Here is a 21,500-nt window from a genome sequence, read left to right on the forward strand (position 1 = left end):
GACGACGTGTCCTTGGGCAAAGACAAAACAAAAGCATTACTGACTTCAATGTTTGGAGAGTTCTCTAATTTCCTCTCGTACATGATGACGATCTCAATCCAGCCTTTCGTCCCGCTATTTACAAATTGGCCGCAGCCATCTTGTGTTTGCTAATCCTGTTTTTGGTAAAGGACCTCAAATTTACCGAACTTCTTAGCCCATGGTGGCTTTCCAGTGATCCGCCTTTAATAGCATTGCTAGCGATGTGCGATGCTACGTTGTGCTGAGTCAGCGCTTTCCCGGTTATTGGCAGGATGCGTTGATGTCTCAATTGATTTGTTAGCTGTGTGTGTGTCAGTGTTATGCGATACTACTTGTTTGTTGAGTTCCGAGATCCTGGTTTTTGCGCCACAATTGTTTTAGAAAAACTTTGGTCATGAGATAATATTGGCATTGGAGGGTAGTGTTGGTAGAACGTCTTGAAGCCGATCTAGCTGTTCTTTCTCCAGTGGGTTATTTGGTTTTCAAAACAGCGTTATCCAGCTTTGAAATTTGATTTCGTTCTCTGTACTATTTTGTCTACTAGTATGATGAAATAGTGTGTGGGACCACAGAAATTAAGTAACCTTGAGACGGCAAATGAAAGCAAAATACAAACAAATGAAAATTCCTAACTCCTCCACAGAGCACATGGCCAAAGACTTGACAGAATTTGTGGCATGTGCCAGGGCCTCCACACCCTCACCCTCCTGGCTCCGCTTCTGGTGGTCAGACCCCACGGAACAAAAACAGACCCTATCACCCCATCTCGCCTCAAGGAGCTCAAGATTATACCCCAGCGTGTGCCAACACCTTTTGACAATCCGACCCTGATCCGGCCATTCCAGAGTAATTTAATGCTTTTCACTGACGACCCTCCCTCACCCATTAACTCGGCACGTTCCCCATCTGCCAGCTCAGCTGTCCCCCTACTGGGACCAAGTGACACTTGTTCTTGGGTCCTGTCGGTCGTTTTCTTATCGGATGACAGGTGGTTACTCTGAAGGATTTGCTGTTAGACCTGGTACACTCTTTTCTTAAATTATCAAGTGGGTTTTGTAGTTTCCCTGATGTTGAATATCTTTCTGAGTTTTATATTGGCCACTGTTTCATGAATAGTCTCTTGTGCATCCTTCAGTCCTTCAGTGAAACAGGCTGGCCAGCTCGGGCTATGCAAAATATAAGAAGCAGGAAGACCGGGGGGGGGGGGGTAAAAGAAGATACCATGGTAGAAGTCTACTGCTGCATTTAGGAGCCTGAGCATCATGATCCTAACCCCTATTATATACTGTGGGTCCGACTTTACCAAAACCTTTTACCTGTCCAACCTTGATTAATACCATATATAATATTGCCATTTCCGACTGTCTAAATTAGGAACTGAAGGAAAATTTGCCTAAACTCCCCACTTTTCGAGATTATGCTGAGTCATCAAATTTTGTCACGGACGTTTGTCAACACATTTCTTCTGCTGTTTTCTCAAACCCATTGAGTTCCCCTAATGTCATCATGTCCCCAACATTTCTTCAATGCGATATTTTCAGATCTAATTAACAAGTGCCTCTCATCTTCTATTCATGCACCTAAGCTGTGTGATTAAACTTTTGAACTTTTAGACAATGTTTTCGTTGGAGTGGATTTAACTTGAACAATGGCTTGAGCACTTGTAACTGTTTCTCAGTAATGGGATCTTGGGGCCATCTTTTGTCTTTATTTTGTCCTGAATCAGACAGGCGTTTTGATAGGGCTCATTTCTCCTGAGAAGCTGATGATGGTTTTGAAAACGTGGCTGGGGATGGGGATGGGGAGGGGGAATCATCACTTGGTATGTCATTTCAACTTGTTAATCGTTGAATTAGCCAGCAGGTGTTATTTTTTGGACAAATTTCAAGCTTGGAGTGGTTTTCTTTCCTTTCCTGTTGATATCAGAAAAAATGGCCGATTTGGCTTTTTCTTGAACAGACCAACGTAAAGAATAGCCAAGAGATTAAATGGAAGAAATCTTAGAGATTTGACTTAAACCTCCTAGAGATGAAACATTAGTTACTAAAACTGGTGATCTGGTTACTATCATTCAAATTTTGCTTCCTTCTCGGATGTCCACAGCGATGCCGCTTTCTATCAAACAGCTCCATATCTCGGGCTACCGAAATTAATTGTTCAATTTTTGAATCCCAATGACTCATCGAGGGATTTTCTTTATTGGAAGCAGCCATTTGAGAAATACACATGTAAATTAAATTGAAAAACTCTATCTCTGTAATGAGATTCATGAGAAAAATTTCCACGATCAGATCATGGACGATGGATGTTCGACTGTGGCAAGCCCATATCTGTCAATTGTCTACCAAAATGAAAAATTCTACCCGTGATGTTTAATTAGAGAATTTTGTAATTAGGTTAGGGGTCAAATAGTTTAATGACACCTGCCTGAACCACCTGCTGGTAGAATTTGAGACAATGGCCTGGACGCCTCCCGAGAAGGATGACAGAATTTGATGAATCATCGCTGTCTTGCACCCATTGTTCTGCCGAGAAGTGTAATTATGTTGTTGGAGTGTCTTCCAAGATGAGAGCGAAACTCGTCAACGGGCGTTGGAACCCGAGACGTGCTTGATTAGCTACGAGTGGAATGATGTTGGAATCATCGTGGCTTCTTTCCCAGGCGACGTTCTGATGGAAGAATTGCGGGAGTTTGTGTTGCATGCATGGAGTAATTGTCGTCTGTGTGTATTTGTAAAGGTTGATTACTGTCAATGTAACGGACTTCAGATATGAAGCGTACACTCAGTGTTTAAAACTAAACAATGTTCTTCTGTAAAATTTTAAAAAGTATGGTGAATCAACTATTAGTGTCAAAGCCTGACATCAAATTAAGATCCAACCTAGAATTAAATAATTCTCATCTGAACTTGGAATCTTGTCAGTTATTCATTAGATCATGCACAGCCGATACCTATCACTGGGGTTGGAATTGTCATTGTTCCGTGACAGGACTCACAGAATTAGTTTCTTCAATTTTTATCAGAATTGAAAATTTCTCCAGATTTGATTTGTTTGCCTCACAGCCAATTCCAAAACAATAGTGATAGAAATGTTAGAACAGGTTTTCCCTTTTTTGAAATGAAATAGTTGCCTGCCCTTTTTGATTGCCCCACATAGCACTGGGCCTTTCGATTACGATGTTGAAAACACATAATTATTTTGTGATCTATTATCTCGAAGTTGAGGATCTAAAGTTATGAGCAAATAAGTTCCAATGACAGTTGTTATTAATCATTCAATTTGTGTGTATAATTAGCGAGTTGATATGATGTTTTGACGGTAGTATGTGTCATGGATATCCACAGGGAGTTGCCTAATTCAACACCCTGTCAATGCCAGTCTCTACTAATATCGTAAACAGGGCATTAGAGTTTTAAATGGGATTGAAGCTGGGAATGACATTGAGGGTGAGAGCGATCTGTTATTTCAAATTTCGTGGTTAGTTTTAAAGATTTTTCTGAAGTCAGGAGGGGGAGGGAGCTTGGGAAGGGAGGCGCCGTCTTGGATCAGTACCTGGATGGTTTGAGAAATCAACAAGGTGACGACTGAACTAACCGCACTATAGGTTCGTGCAAAATTAGCATTCATGGTCTTGGAATGTGAAAAAGAGTGGAAAATTAACAACACTTCAATTTTTGCTTGATTAGTAAAAAATCAACGTGGGTTTGAGAGATTTTTCAGTTCATAAGTAAAATTATTGTAAAATTATTGTAAAATTGAGAAAAAGTTGTTTATCAATCATCTGAGAGTTTTAAAATTGTACAAATTATGCAATTCCGAATCGTTGTTTTGTAACTATTGTTGTCAGAGAGAACTTTGTTGTTTTGATTGATAAATTATCGATGATGCCAACCATGGCGATTCAATTTGAAATTTCAGTCAGCGCGTTTAAAACGTCCAGAAGCAGATGTCGGTAGCGATGGTGCATGAAGGATGAGCGGGTTCCTTGGTGAGCTTGATTAGGACGAATGACTCACAGCCTCGTGTCGTCTTCATTCTTTTGTTCTCCGGCGATCGTGTGTCATACCGTCGATGATAAGTGTTTGGAAATTTCATGAAGTGGAAGACAAACGGTTGACGGGGCCGTGTCGTCATCCCCTGATATTATTCCCCTGTATCGGCATTGTCTGCGGTGGCTTTGGAGGCTGGCGTTTCCCAGCGACCGTATTATCATTTGGCTCTTGATCAGATATGTTGTAATTGGAACTGCATGTGATCTATGGTCGTTTTATGACTTGCTCATCAATTTGACTTGCGAGAGAATGGCCAGTGAAAGGTTTGATGACCTGATGACCAATGCTGGACAGATTCTCGAACTCTGATGGAATGATATTGATAAATCCAGACTGCGTTGTTGGATTGTTAGATGTAATAACTTTTCTTGGTCTCCTTTGTTTCTCATCTCTCAGTAATTATTGACGGCAATAAAATTGATCATTCTTGAGTGTTGAAGTCACATTGTCTGATTAAAAGTGACGTTTTCGCTTGAACTGCTGCACGATAGAAAAAGTGGGCCCGACAGCTTTTACTTTGTCATTATTTGTTCTGTTGTGCTATCATTCTCTCCAACTGAAACTTAGATAGCATCATGTCAACATCTTCAACATGCCATAAAAATAACATAAAACCTAGTAAAAGTATCTAACTCTAGTCTTTCCGATGTTTCCCCCTCCCCTTCCCCAACTGCTGATTAAACACTAAACCTTTGGGAGGAGGAAAATCTTTTAGCTTTTCATCATTCACATTGTTGTATTTTGTCTTTGTCTCCCAAATAAAAAGAACACATCAATCTCACTTAATCCCTTCGTAAAAAATATGCACTCCTAATGAAGGCGATCTGACCTGGTAGTAGTTGATCACGTAGTCAGGCTGCAGCATTAAATGATTACTGGCCATTAGGTTAGTCAGAAGGTTAGATGACTCTTAATCCCCTCTCCATCCCGATCATTGTCAGATGCAGTCCAGTTGCAGATGTTTTCTCTTGCCTCTCTGTTTTGGAATGGTTTGTTGGTCTTGCCTATCCCTGCTTGTATTCCTTGCTAAATATGTGGTCCTATGATGGCTGATCTGACCTGCTGGTTGAAAAAGGCAAGGCCACATTTCGATATAAAGATGAGCCAGAGCCATTATGATTTTGAGGCAAAGTGGAAATAACAGCCTGTTAGGCTGACGTTACATAGGCCTCATTCGTTCACTTCCCACATGTCACGTTCCAGCTTTACTTAACGTTCCTCGGTGAATGCACGGCCTTGTGGCATGCATTCAGTGAGGAACGAACGCATTAAGGGGAACGTGACATGTGGGAAGTGAACGAATGAGGCCTATGTAACGTCAGCCTTAGGAATGCGCTTTGCTGAATGCAATGCTGGACTAGTCTTGTCTGAAAATTGCATCTTTCCTGTCTCAGGGCAGGGGGATGGACAGTCATCCTTCCCTCAAGTTAACTTCATAGCAATGCGGCTGCAGAATTAGAAACTGTCACTTATTTTTGTCCTAGTGTCCAGGTCCTGAAGACTATGGGCAGAGATTTTGGATGCACGATCTCTACAATGTCATGGCCCATCCCATTGTCAGTGTATACTACTTGGCCTCTTGTTTGATTCTTGGTATCTCATTGACTGGCGACAGTCGGTGTCATCATCTCCATTGAAGTGCGATGGATTCCGCATATCATCGCAGTTACATGTAATATTGTCATCTTCCTAAGACAATAACTTCTCGGAGTGTTTATCATTGCATATGACAATAGTTCAAATAGCTAGGTTTATGCATTCAAGATATTTGATCAAAGTCATCAGTGGATGTTCTCGGAATTGTGGCGGTAGATGGAATGCACCAAACAACCCTGGGTTGGATGTGGATGTAAAAGAAAGAAATTTGTCTCTTTTGCCGTTTTTGTCGCAATTTTATATTTCATCAGTCCGTGGTTTGTATTTCAAGTTCACCAGTCCCTGTTGAGTGTTTTCTTTCATTCGATTCCAACCAGAATTAGAAAGGAAATTCCCCTTCTTCTACCATAACAATCGCATGTGGCATTGGTAATGCGTGCAGGGTATTTTTAATCCCGATAAGATTCCCCTGTGTCAGTCTAGCCAGAGCGCCTCTGATGTAATTTCAACTGTGTGCAGCAAGGTTTGAAATCAGACTCTCTCGAGTCAGGAAATATGACACGGAATCATTGTTTGCAGCAGTTAATTTTTTGCCGGGATAAACCCTGGCGGTTCAGCGTGGTCCCCCTGACACATGGCGACATTGGCGGTATCCTGAGTCTGACGCGAGCGTGGAAACGAATCTGTTACTCAGGCTTAGTCACTGCAATCGAACCATGAGATAATCGCCACAAAACGATTCCTCAAAACGTACAAACGATTACCTCCTTGAGACTAAACCGATATTGGTGAATTAATAAATCATTGCCAGGCGCAAGATTTCATGAGTTTAGAAACTATTATTCCTTCCTTACGAAATCGTTAATCTTGGCCGATGCAGTTTCTGTGTTTGTTTGTGATATTTGTTAAAAAAGTCGATGGTGTTTGCCGATATCATATTGAGCATTGTCCGGCACCAGTTTGTCTGGCTTCAAGGACTTGGTACACAAACTCAGCGTGAAGAGCGTGTATCTTTATCACTTTACAAGTAATTATCATCACTTTCAATTCGAAAGAAACACGTTCTTAAAAATATGCAACCGCGTCACGTGAGTTTTTGACTGCATTGATACACTAACTTAGTATTTTTTTGGGAGGGGTGTTCGATTTATGTGGGCAATTTCTTTAAAAAGTAGAAAAGAAAAGGTTTTGCTCAAACGAAACCGTGTTAGACAATTTCTGATCTCATCTATGGCTTAGTCATGTTTGATGTTTATATTAAGTTTGTGGAAGTTTATTTTGACAGTGAGACATTAAATTACATCTCTCAAGACGCATTAAAAATATGGTTAATTATAGTTCACTGTCATTATCAATACGAGAAGCTGCGCAGAGGAGCTGATTAATATTGTCATTGTTTATCTTTTAAAACTGATGAACAAAACAAGAGAGCCAAGTCCTTGTGTTGGTATTATACTCAACCAGAGGACAATTCTGTGCTCCTCGACATGGCTCTTATTATAATACATGTATATACCTTTTGATAGCTTTGCCATCACTTTCTAATAGATCAAGTACTTCTGACTGGACATGGTGATTTACACTGTATTTACATTCATCATGTTCTTGCTGACACATGCATGATTACGTGTAACGTCTTATTCAGCGGTGACGGGTGGCAGTGGGTTATCGACAAGTGCAACGTCACACCCTTGAAGCGCATTACTAAGGATGTATCACTTCATGAGTACCTTCAAACTCATCGCTGATGATGCAATGATATAAATGAATGAATGAAGTCACTCATTAGCAAATAATCATGGCATATAAACATCAGAGGGGATGTGTTGATAGGACCCTTACTGCTTACACTGCTGATAGATATCTGTTTTGATTTTTTAAAGTTAGCCTTGTTGGTGTGTCCAAACTTTGATGCCAATAAATTTTGGAAGTGACTACTTGGCAAGCCCGACTTACCAAACAGCGACTTTTTCTTGTCCTGAATGGAAAGCCGAACTCATTAATATTAAAGTAAAGTCTCCAGCTCGCCAAACAGGGTAGATTTTTTACCTGTTTGGCAAGCCCGGCTGGCCGAACAGGGTGGCTTTTTAGTGCTGTTTGGCAAGCGGCTCTCCAAACAGGACAAAAAAAGATGCCTGTTCGGCGAGCGGCTTGCCAAATAGACCCGGCCATAAATTTTACTCTTTTCTTTATGAATCACAGTGGCTTAGATTTGCATCTTAACAAAGGAATTGTATCAGATAGGTGTCGAGGCATGATATTCATCTGACAGCCTTCCTCAGAGGTCGTGTTTAGATTGATGGAAACTTCTTCCGGGTATTTCATGATAGCCCAATAAACCGTCAGCCAGTCGCATCCATTTCAATTAAAACAGGTGTGATGTACAGGTATTTATGCCCGCGATCTCAAGACAAAATGCCTCGGCGACACGTCACGCTGTCACCGCATGCCGTCGTCGTCGCGACGTTCCGATGACTCATATCACCTGGACTCATCAGCGAAGTCTGTGCCATAATCACCACAGCTCAAACACGACATATTTCATTCTCGGCGAATTATTCAAATCATGGCCTTAAGTAGATTTTGTCTCATCCCGTTTATTAAATTTGCTAAACATAGTTTGCGTCGTGACTATGTTATGTAATCATTCGCACTACTCGCATCTTTTGTGGCTTCGTTTGCAGTATTGGCTCCGATTTGTCACAAATCCCGCTCTCGTCCATAATGAGATATTGTCGTTAGTAATCAAATCACAGGATGAGTTCACCATTTCTCAACTAATGGCCTCACGATTCTATGAAACGAAATGGGAATGGAAATTGCCACTTTTGAAACAAAAATTCGCGGAACATAGTTTGGAAGCGGGACGTCATCTCCAAGCCACCTTTGATATATTAGGAAAAGGATTCCCGTGGCGACTTAGCACTGGCAGCCTTTCCTGGTTTGTCTGTGTCAACTGTCACCTGAGTTAAGCGCCTGTAACCCCTCTTTCAAATGCTTCAACCTTTCGATGTACGCAAACTGATTTGAAAATGTGTCCGATAATGTCAATTGATGAATCGTCCATGCCAAGTGATCGTCACACCAAACATCAAAGGAGACGTGTGACCGTTCGAACCAAGCTCAGAGATTGGACACCTAATGGACACTCAATGCTTTGATGCAATTCTCAAACCAGGCAACTGTAAAATCGGCCAATTCCTTGAATTGATCGCCGACTAGGCATCGGAGAAAGTATGCCACAGTTAGTGGATGCTGTCACAGATATGTCATCGTTGAATTGTACCTGCAAAATTCACACCATTTCTATGACTTCAAATAGACGCTGTTGCTCGAGAAATATGTTTGTGCACACAAGTTTTACAGGGTGGAGTCCATACTTGTTTTGCTTCATTTCCCTGAACTTGGTTGAAAGTTAGCGACAGAACACGCAAATATTCCTTTTGCTGATCCAAACTGATTCTTACTGCCCGACAGATGTGGGGGATGGAAGCTTATAATCACTCAACACCCAGAGGTACCAGGGCATTTTAAACCCTAACACCCTGCCGTGAAAGAGCCTTATGGCCCTCTCCTACACATAAAAAACATTGACACCAAGAATGGGGGTTGGCATAAAACATTGTAAAACTACGGTTGCTTGAGTGGGCCAATTGTCTGGTGCGAAAGTCGGACAATGGGTGAATTGAAAAGAACACTGGATGAACATCAGCCCAGTATTGCACAAACTGACTGCTGGAGCTAATCAGCACCACCGAGCAATCATCAGACCTGTGAGCTCTAATTGAAGTTGACGCATGGCTGCGTTACAATATATACAGCTTTTGATTGCTAGCTGTGTGATTTGTTGATTGTGCCTGTTGAAGACACAATGTGATGGCTGCACAATACGAAATCATAAATCAGTGGGAATTCTCCCCAGTGCAGCATCGCTCCACGCTCAGTGCGGGCGGCGTTTCGTGTTGTGTCATTTCGTAATTGAAAGTCTGGCATTGACACACACTTTATCTTAGTTTTATGGCTGCAGGTTCTTAAAGTTAATCATCGCCCTGTGCTATGTCCCGAGGCAGATTCATGAGATTATATTTGGGTTTGTCTTGTTTCCATTGTGGTGGAAGTCCTCTGGTACCTTTCACTCCAATTGGTTGAAAGTGCCAAATTTGTCATGCATTGGTGGTGGACTTTGATTACGAGATCTTTTACTTCCTAATGGAGAACAGAAATGCTTGGCGTTTTCTTTGTCTTGGAGGGAGAGTTCATCTCCAGAGACATTTTGGAGGGAAATTTGCCTGAACTGGGTTGGAGGGATACAGGCAGGAGCTTGGGGGTCAAATTGGTGGTATTCAGGTGACAAAAGTACACATTTAAGGTGCTAGGTTATGTTTGATTCTGTGATAAATCTATTCCTACTATGAACACAAATAATTTCAATGTAGAGTAAGATAGGAGAAACCCCTATTGGCAACTTTGTGTAACTTAATCTGACCTACCAGGCTCCTGCCTAGAGTCTCCTTTGTAGATATTGTTGAGATGTAAACACTGCAATTTCCACATCCGTGATGGAAGTCACCATCATTACTGATGAAGGGAAGATGAAAGGGGTCTTTGGTTTCCTCTTGACTGCACTTGGTGGTTCCGGCTAATTTGAGTTATCGCTGGATCTGTAAGACTACCAGAAGTCCACGATATCCTGAGTAATAGAAGCTATCTGTGTATTACATCAGTGATATCAACTGATGGTTATTACGGAGAGAAACCTAGACAAGAACGGCATCAAAGTCAGGGACAAACGATCAAAGAACGAATTCTCTCAAAGATTTGAGATAGACAGATGCAGTTGCAAATATGGATGAGAGTTGAAAACAAGAAGACGAAAGATCATATCACCCATCTTAAAAGAATTTGTTTCCCCTAAAATCAAAATCCAGTGTCAGTGCTGAGATTGTCTTGGTTTCATTTGGTTCCTCTCGGCCAAATAAAAGTCACGCATTTCAGTTGTCTTTGGCGTCGTCTTGGAACTCACTGTCAGTATCAATACAGATGACACATCTGTCCGAGCGCCTCGGGACAAAAAGCGACCCGAAGATGATCTCAATTAAACCTCCCTCGTAATTATTCTGACAAAGATGAGACCAGCAGTTATCTTCGGGGACATTCCTTCTGCCGATGGTCATCAAAAGCACCTAATCCACGACAGCCAACATGTGCTTGTTCCCACCAGCTTCTACAGGATTAAAAATGACAATGCCAACCTTTTAAGACGTTTGTCTTTGTACGGTTTAAGAGGCTGTGCCTTCAAATACGCAGGCAACCTCGTAGTAGGTCGTGGAATAACTCATTTCTTAACACCAGGACTTCTCCATGACACACTCTGGTACCAAGAAATTGGTCTTCCTCCAGTCAAGTACAAAGCTGTCCAGGAATGGCCAGAGATTGTTCCAAAAGCATGTGTTTCAGTGATGGGGTAGCAAGTTCAAACAACCCGTGATGACCCCGGAATGACAGCGACCTGATTGAATTCAAGATAACTTTGAGTGTGCCGTACCTTTTTGAGAAGGCCTGCTCGGAGGTAAATGGTGTTAACAGTCAAGACAGTTGCCTTCTGATCCATTTGAGTAAAGTTGTCCATCTGTCATTCTCAACCCCCACTAGAACAATGGTACTGTCCTCCAGACAATAATGTTCTTATTCCTCGACTCCACATAATGCGAAAATATCTTCATAGGATTAACAATAGGATTTGGACCTTTTAGCCAGTTGTCTTTCTTCTCATAGTAATGCGAGATATAGCATTTGTGCCTTTTGGCGAAACCTGATAAAACCATTGTTCAAAGTTCAAAGATTATCTGTCCCATTTAGAAATGTTACACTTGCACCATTCTTTTTGTTCACACTAGTTCTTGGAATCTATGGAAATTTGAACAATCCATCTGATTTCGGAAGATGTTTTCCCAGGGGTTGCTTGGTGAACTTGCTGGTCATAAGTGATGTCACTGTACGAACTCTGCCCCGGTGAAAAGAGATGTCATGGCACAAGCTGTATATGACAGTCAAAAGAGATGTCACTGCACAGACTCTTTACTGGTCAAAAGTGAGGACACAACATGAGCGCTATACCAAGTGAAGATGGCCTGATGTTCTGGATGATTTCTTACTGGGAGGCTGTTGACACAAAATCAAAGCAGACAAAACTGATGTCAGGTTTGAACTTGAAGGTCATCAGTTTGAAGAAAATCATGAGACCTTCTTCAATAGAATAGAGCAGTCTCGTTCAATCATTAACATATTTTGTTCGAAAGTCATCATCGCTTGTTCCAGTCTTGAACAGCTATTGTTCGAAACTCATCATTGCTTGAAGACAATGTGAGAGAATATGCCATGCATCACCACTTGTCAGAATCATAACACATTATGATCGCCGTAAAAAAGACCAATCATTTAGCGTCTGTGCGATGGTGTGGCATTGATGCGCTTCGCTGATGCAGAGCAAATGTGTTTGGTAGTGATTTGAAGACACTGGTGACAGGCTGCTTTTGTTCATTGATTTTGATGAGAAGCTATGCACGGTTTACTTTCTTTATGGAATTATGACAGAACTTGAGGTTTTTTGTCATGTTGAAATAAACTGATACATGCATGTGTCATAGAATCCACATGGCAACTTCCCTATGATAACCCTTTGAATTTATTTTGTTGCTTCATTTTTACTGGAGATGCTACCGCAGAAGTGATATGCTCTGTTTGTACACTTTCCTCATAGCGGTATTGATGACAGAACTGGAGGTCCTTGGTCTCGGTGTTATTTTGTGATCATCTCATCTGACGTAAACACATTAGAAAGGTGTACGTTTGGTTCATTTTCAATCATCCAATATCATTTTCGTAATAGTTGCCTAGTTTATCGTTGCTATAATCAATCACACAACCACCTGTTTCCTCGGTCCCTCACCTGCACAGACCAACATCAGTTGGCCTGTTAATCATCGCGATTGCGTGACTCCAGGAACTTTGTGACTTTCTCCGATAACTTGGACGGGGCAGCTGTTTCTCGATGGATTTTATGTCCGATTTTGCTCAATTATTCACATGTTGAGCAGTAAAGATCGTCGCTTTCTGTCGAGCAGTCAAGTGGGGGTTATATTGTCAGTGTGTTCTGCATTGTCTTTAAAGTAACTACCTTACTAGCTTCAATCATTGAGCAGAACTGGTGAAGCTTTATTACCCGACTTATTACCCTATTCTCAAATCCAATATCCCAAATGGGACCATGCCACCTGATATGATCTATCTTTAATTGTATTCTCATGCAAAGGATAGTATTTCACTCAATCCTTCTAAGTCATCAGCTTATCTTCTTAGCCACGGAGCCCATAACCCGTCCCTTTCAGTCTCTTTATCGATACGGGCCATATGAATGCACGACACCACCCCCAAACCTGTCTTCCCCACCCCCTGTCACGTTTCAGTCAGAACCACCTGTCAGCTCGGGATGTTCCCCAATCTCTATCAAAGCAAAAGAAAACTACTAATCCAATTGTGTCTCTTCTCTTTACAGGATGAAATACGAGTTGATATGAGAGTTTCTTTCCTTCATTGCAGTGCTGAATTTAGCGGGCGCTTCAAAGGCTAACTTTAGTAGGTTGTCGGATGAATGACCCGGGCCAGCCATGGAGATCAATTCTACTCCACTAACGAAACTCATTTATTTCAGTGAATCTATTAATTTGATTGCTTGAAATGTAAGGAACTGAACTCGTTATCGAGCTTGCATTGACACAGGCTCCGCCACCCCCCGAAAGCGAGGTACCCCTCCCCCTGTCAGATTTCAATCCCAGGCCACCTGTCCTCCACCTGATGTCCTTCTGGATTCGCCCAAACACCCAGTTCTCAATTCACCAAACACCCATAACAATCAAACCTTATCTTATCGTCGCAGGTTCAACTTCATGTACAATTAACGTCCTTGCCCGCCCCCACGGAGGACTTTACCCTTGGACTGCGTTGGTGTCTTGATGACCGGAGAGACTGGACAATGGATGTCTGGATCACTTGAGGTCACGGCCTGGGACACTCCACCTCCATCCACCCTGGGACATTATCTTAGACATCGGACATTTTCAAAGGAACACTCCTCTGTCTGTGCATGTACTGTGTGTAAACCAGTGCAGCCAATGTTGTTTGGGGCTTTTATCAGGGTTGAACCATAAGTCTGAAATGATGTTAGCTCTAAACGGGATGTTGTAAATGTGAAGAAAAAAAAGATTTGATCACACTGCCAATACATTGAAACAAAACGGTGATGTCTTCGCCAAATGAAAATAAATAGGAAATGTTTAGTACAAAGAAATAATCACTGACCACTTATATAAACTATTCACTGAAAGCTTGCAGGAGACAAAAGGGCCGGAGTTATACATCTTGCATTGCCGTTGCTTTATCTCTTTCACAATTAAACAGACCGATCCTCCAAGCTGACATCATTCAAGGGCACCAACCTTTTTATCAGAGCAAAAACTTTCATTCCATGTTCATTAGCATAAATGTCACTGCAGGCAGCTCTACACTTTGACTTTTCAAACCGGCATATGAGAAGACACTATATTCAAACCCTCAAAAAGTTTCGTCAACCAGTTGCAAACTTTCAAAGACTACTTGATTGTCAGACCTTAGCGCATCTGACTAAACACTTTCAAGCATCAAGTCAAACATAATGTTAACATTACAAAGGCTCCATCACAAGCAACAGATGGGGCAGCCATACTTCCCAGATGGCCAAGGTCATTAGCATATTTAATGACCAACTGTCTAATTGTAAGATCTTGATTCGGGACATTGTCTTTGGATAGGATCATGTAATTAAACATAAATTGGGCTTTCTTCCTAATAGCGGGCTTTATTCTGGCCGTGACAAGTTTTCTTTCCACCGGGTGGCACTCCATAATTTAGTCACTCGGAATTGATGGGGGACAATTAGATTAACTGGTTGGAGGAAAATATTAGTCTAGATTACTAGATTATCTTGTCCGAGGTGAAAAGTCCAGTTTCTCCAATGTTAAGACAAATGTTTGAGTGTCCATATCTATATGTTTTGTATTAAACTGAAAATGATGACTTGAAGATTTTAAGGTTGATACATTCATTGTCACATATTTGCATTTTAAAAGGTCGGTCAGTTCATAAAAGCTGTTGTACTATGAAGAGCAATCTACCTGTAATATCATTGGGTATGTTTGGTAAATGTTTCTGATCGTAATGTAAGTTTTTATATGTATTTCATTTTTGTGTATTCGTGAATAAATTAGTCTTATAGTCCTTTAACCCAATTCTTAGTTTTCCTTTCATGAAACTTATGTACTGTAAACCACGTTATGTTGGTGACAGTTTTATTTTTCGCAATTTGGGAGGCAGACGAAAACATTAAACTCACTGGATGGAATTTGCATTGACCATTTCATTTTGGTCACAAACAGGGAAATTGGTCTACGCGAAATGAAGAATGAGCAAAGTTGAGGAACATGAATGACTTCTGGTTTGACTTGCTCCTGGGTAGTTACATGGTTGCTGTTCTGGTGGAGCAAGGTATGTAGACAACCATCCCACCAACTACTTGTGTAAAGTTTTAAGAGCATAAACCATGTAAATGGATTGAACGTCGAGGGCCAACCTGGTTCAAATGGCAGAAATGGTTGAAATAAATTGGCACAACCAGTCCTACTCCTTCACAGCAAGAATACTTCAATAAGACCTACCCAGTACACCCACAACCTGACCAACCTTGACACACTTCTCAAGTTGGACAGATGGAAGGCAATCTGATAAGACATCAACTGACATGCCAACCAAGCTAAAAAATGAAATAGACAAGTATTTGAAACAAGAGCCCAGAGATGCACAGATAAGAGGGCTGTCACTTCATGCAGGGTCCAATTCGTTGGAATGCATCATGTGGCATAATCATATCAGCTAGAAGGACCTTTTATTTGTAATAGTGTGAGAGATAGCCATTGACAGCCTGTCAATGTTTTCCAGCTGCGAATTACTGGTGGAAGAAATGGAAAGAGTTATTTTGTCTGATTGCAGAAGGTGTAATTCTTTGTCATTCATCTGAATTGGGGCTTGCTGATCAACCCAAGCTCTCTACTAGACCCAGTGACTGCCTAGATGTATCTTGATCACCAAGGTTCTTGCATCTTATGAAGATATACCCTGGCTACGTTTAAAGGTAGAATAAGACCATGACGTTCAGGATGGCCATTGGATGTGATAGAGAAACATTATTCCCTCAGTATTACCTCTGAGATTTGACCTGTAGGCTTACATGTAATCAACTGCACAGCCTTAGTGCATCTGCAACAAGTTTTGAATTAACAGAACCCAACGGCAACTCTGGATTGTTCAATCCTCACCCATTCATCAAATGACTTTCCGCTTGACCAATGTACGTGATGCATTTGATATTTTCAATGCAAACACTCTCTAAAAGCTTCACCCAGTCTCCTGTAGGTATCAAAATACTACATTCAAGAGAGAAAAAATTAAATAAAACCCAACATATCAAAATAATGCTTCGTTTTGAAGTCCCATTAATGCTTTCATCAAATCACTAACACCAACATGGACTGTTGACTCTGGACACGACCGTCAACTCTCGGTGTTATTTTCACAACTTTCCCGATGAATGTGGACCTTTGTTTTGCTGTCAATTAGTTGGACCATGATAAAATGATATGATGCCCCATTAAACCTCCTCCATGGAGACGTTTCCTGGCTGTTGCATGTCCACGTTTGATACGTCAAGAGACAAAGAGCCAACTGTTACACTCAAACCCTGTTCTTTGTAGGCCATCACGTTGAGGCTGTCCTTTCTTTTGTGGGCCCCCCTTATCCTGAACTTCATGGTTTGAACCCTCATACTTCAAGTGCAAGGTATTGATAACATCGAAAAACCTTGGTGGTCAGGATGGGCCCCCTCGATTGGTCTCCATACTGCCGTTTGACAAAACGGAGGACTGCTGTGTGAGAAGAGGGACCAAAGCTGCTGCATATCGGCCTAGTTTTCTTTCCGTTTCAAGGACAAATTGAGTTCGTCACTGCCAGTAAAACTTGCTTTTCTGTAAGTAGGATAAACCAATTTGTCGGATTAAATATTCCTATCTGTCACTGCCAGAATCAGGTTATTATTTTGACAAATCGAATGTGATTGACAGTGTCACAAGAATGCGTAGCTGCCCTCTGACCGGTAGAGACAATGAATCCAACAAGTTACTGCCGTCGGCATCGTAACAAATACCCCATGTTGCCGGCACTGGACATAGTCACTCATCTCTTAATGGTTTAAAAACCTGAAATGTCTGCGTTCGATTATTGAGGAAGTGTCCAGTTGGTTATCGTTTCTTTATGCTGGTTCGGGACTGATTGTCCACGTTCTTCATTCGCTCCTCGACCTGATGATAGCATAGACAGCCGACCAGCGACATCTTAAATCGAACTTCAGAAACCCGCAATCGCGATCACAGGGTGTGATATCATAAGCTAGAATAGCATTTATGCTATCGCCAATTATAGGTAACGTTGTTGCATCAGCAGCCATCAATACATTGAGCGGAAATCACCTCCTGTCCTCCGAGACTATTCTGTAGGCACAACACTCATGATGAATGAATGCTATCAACATCACAACCAGCCAATTGTCCCAAGTCACTCTGTCACACTCGCACTCTACAATTGGTCTAAATATCATATCGACACAGACACGATTTTCAATAGTTAATAACTCCTATATCATATGATTGTGCGACAGTTTAAATGAGTTTCATTAAGGTTCGAATCGGTGGCTGAGGACGCGATTCAACAGATTCCATGATGTTTTGTTTTCGCGCCTTTCAATACCGTCTGCTCTGTCGTCTGTTTTGTTGAGATTCGTGAGTGCTTATCGCTGATAATGTATCAAAATCAAATCGTGTCCATTTGCAACAATCAACAGTCAATACTGTATAAAGGTTGATAGGTGATTGTCTGTTGAGCTTTGAATACTCACACCGAAGTGCCCGGTGAGTCACAGTGAGCAACAAAACAGACATCCGAATCGGCCGCTGCGACATCAGCAATTAGCCCCTGAACAAGCCGTAAGCCGATCCATTGGCGGCAGATATACCAGTACTCTGAGAAAAACCCACCCATAGGTGACTATACACCGTATGGCTCTAAAATCACAGCGAAATCCACTGATATGCCGCGTTTTGTCGCTAGAAACATTACTCTGGCGGAGGATTTACTGGTGTCGTCTGAAGACCAGGTTGCGAAAATCACCTTAAAATCACCTTAAAATCAATCGAAGCAACCACGCATTGATGTAAAGGTGACTCAGCCAAGTTAAGGTGGAATTCATTCTAACATACAAGATTAAGTGGCAATTTGTTTTTCGCGAGCGCGCTCCAAGATGAGAGGAACCGGTTGACAGTCGGTGTCCGCGGGGACATCACTTTTTCATCAGGTTCCGTAGCTTCTGTCGTTTCTCGAGCAAGTGGATCGGCTAGGATCAGCTTTCCCAATCGCTGTTACGTCATTGTGGTGTAGATGTTGATGATTTGGCTGATTCACCCTCTGCCATCAAGGACGACTTCAAACGCTAGAGCAACAATGATGACACAATACAACATGTGAAAGTGTCGAATCAGCATAATTTTCTAACTTCCTGCAGTAATGGCCAATCAGAAGCCCCATCTCAACCTTCTTCTTCGCGGGCAGCTTCCAATTGGCCAATACTGACTGGAAGACTTCACACATCAGCTTGGTGTCATTTAAAATTGACGCGCCACTGGCCATGAACCTTGGTCAACATATGGAAACGGTCAACTATGGAGAGACAGTGATGAAAGCAGAAAAAGCTGAACTGATGACTGAATGTTTCACGAAAGATTGACATGAAGTGGAGTGCGAATCATTCGCATGCCAGTCTGATGCAGGCAGACAACTTGGGCACAACTCGAACCCTTTCATCGTCATCATTACCAGAACAGCATCTGAAGCCGAGCATTAGGAAAATATTTGGCCGATGCTACTTAACAAAACTAATCCGATTCCAGTTCTTTTGAACGCACGATATTTCCAGTCGGGTGAACAGATCGTGATTATGTACTAGTGTCACTTGTGGCGTTCGCACGGCACCGTGGTGACGCACGGCGATGAGTCATGTAGACGGACCCTGTCGCTTCGGGGACTGTCGCGGAGGAGTAGGACGGCGTCCATGGTCGATGCGAGGAGACACGCAGATAAAAGTGAGGGAGTTGGATATAGCATGGCTTGGGTGCATCAAGCTCTTGAGGATGTCACCTTACACTTGAAACTGAATGTTAAGAACCTGAAAGATTATTTTGCAAAACATAGTAGTGTACTGAAATCTATAAATCAATGCGATTTGTTGTGGCGACGTCAATGGTTCGAGATCATAACATCTGTCGAACGAGTGCGTTGTCCTATTCTTCCTCCAAGATTGTGACACCTGGTTCAAATCTCAGTGAGGCTGTGCGCCGGTCATATGGTCTCCTTATGGATTGCAACTGCATCCTACTCCGTGACAATAGCGGCAACAATTGATTGGGTTGCACTGTCAATCGCCTCAATAGACGTCCGATGGCTGGACCCAAGATAATGGTCGAAGCTGCAACTTCCTCGGAACAGGTGGAGTGCTTAACAAGACGTTTACAGGTATATTGATGTTGTGAAAACGACCATTGATGATTCGCTACTTTTAAACAATGAACTTCGAGAGACAAGGTCGAAAATCAGTTATGGCACTTTAGTATGAGAATCTTGACACATGGTTTCAAACTAAATGCCAGTTTTAACCTGCCTGATTCGCCTTTACATAATGCACACTGTCTTATGCGGAATGACAGACCAAAACCGGATGAAATTAACGCCTGGGTTGTGACACGACGGCCGCAACGGAAATCGAACTCAGACAATAGTTGGGTAATCGTTTCAACGGAGTCATCAGTGTTCTAAAAGCCGTCGTCATGGTTTTCATGGCGCCCCGCTGAGATGCCGTGAACAACAAGCTGTTTTTTCTCTACAACGAAATTTTAAAAAATAAGTCTTCATGAATACGGCAGTGTCTTCTAATCCAGTTGCCAAAAATGATGAGAATTTTAGATGTTCATTTCGATCTGATCGTTTGAACAATTTATAGCCGTGTGCTGGTGTATCAACAATGGAACTACTTTTATGAGCGAAAAAAACACCAATTCGAAATCAGAGGTTGGGTCAGCCAGTACGGACGTCCACCACTTCGGTTCCCAATGACGGACGTCCGTCTGAACGCTTGCTCTACTTGTCTTTGTCAACGCCAAAAACTTCATCAAATGTTTTTCTATAAAGGCGCAGCCCAGATTTGATTAATTAATTACTTAATTGGACTTTTTCAATTGAGGTATTACAACGGTGGGCGGCTACCCTCCACATGTTTCGAAAGCGGCGGCTGGTTACCATACAGGCTGCTGACGAGTAACTTGTAGCGGTCTAGGCGTGTGTAGGGCACCAGGAACCTCCAATGCGAAGACAGGTGCCCAATTGTCTTCGACGCGGAGGACTACCAAAAGAAATGTATGCATGAGGCAATGGTTTTGAGACGAAATTGCACCTGAGTAAACGCATGTTTTGATCGAAGGGACACCATTGTCAGAGATAAGTATCCGGAGAAATTGTTCGCGTTTCGTTCGGGTTTCTCCAACCTGTGGAGTGGCCGACCGCGCGTGGGTGACTGGGTGAATGGAGATCGGAGCAGAGCATCCGCATCGGTCGCGGCCAGGAGAATGGGAATAACACGCGACCTGTTTCAATGCGAGTTATCCAGCGTCCCGGAGAGAGAAGGCATTGGTTTTATAGGACGTTCGCTGGGAACAGTGTCCTCAGAGAACCGCAATCAGCACAAAAAAGTGTCATTTCTCTTCGCAATTACGAATCATTATTCGTGAAATGGGAAAAAAATGTTTTTGTGCATTTCTGTGATCTCTCGGCTCTGTTTCACGTTTGCGCTCTCTTGCAAACACAACAGACACAATGCTGCGCACGCGCAACTCGGCACCTGATTCCGATCTGCCATCCAGCGCCGACGACGGATGGGTGCCATGAACACGTGACAAGAAAAAATGGACGGAGAAGCCATTAATTTCTCCCCACACTTGCGCGTTGTTAGCGTCGAATAAAACAACCTATATGAAAATTTACGCTCAGATTAATTATTACCACATCGGTTAATTTTTGAGTTAATTTCAAATTTTGAGAAATAAATTATGAACAGAGCCAACTTGGAGCTTTGTATTGAGGCAGTGAACTGTTGGTCGCTGAAGCCGGTGTTACGGTTTAGTAATTCACGCGCACAGACGCATTTTCCACGATTTAGAAGGCTTTGGATCCAATCTGATGGTTACTAGGCAAGGGTGATGTTAAAAGATAATCCGTGGTTTCTTTATTGCAAGTTGGTAAAATGAGGGTCTGGTACGATTCCCGAGTGCGCGCAAGGATATATTCACGAGGGAGATTGGCACATGCAATGGCACCAAAATTATATGCAATCTTGAACGCTGGTTTCTTATCGACAAGTTCAAAACAACTATTGTCGCTGACGGTCCCACAACTTGAGTGTGAGTTCGGACAAGGAACTGGAGGGTGTTGCTTTTGCCCGTAGGTTGAGGCGTTGGTCTAAACACCAGATCGGCATCTGATGCGAAGTTGCCTGCCGAATTCCCATGGGACAGATCGTGGACTTTCGCCGCAACACCGGCACGAAATCAGGGCAACGCGGTTCTTATACTCGCCCCAGATCCT

The sequence above is a fragment of the Lineus longissimus genome, chromosome 11, assembly GCF_910592395.1.
Source record: "Lineus longissimus chromosome 11, tnLinLong1.2, whole genome shotgun sequence".
Lineage (NCBI taxonomy): Eukaryota > Metazoa > Nemertea > Pilidiophora > Heteronemertea > Lineidae > Lineus > Lineus longissimus.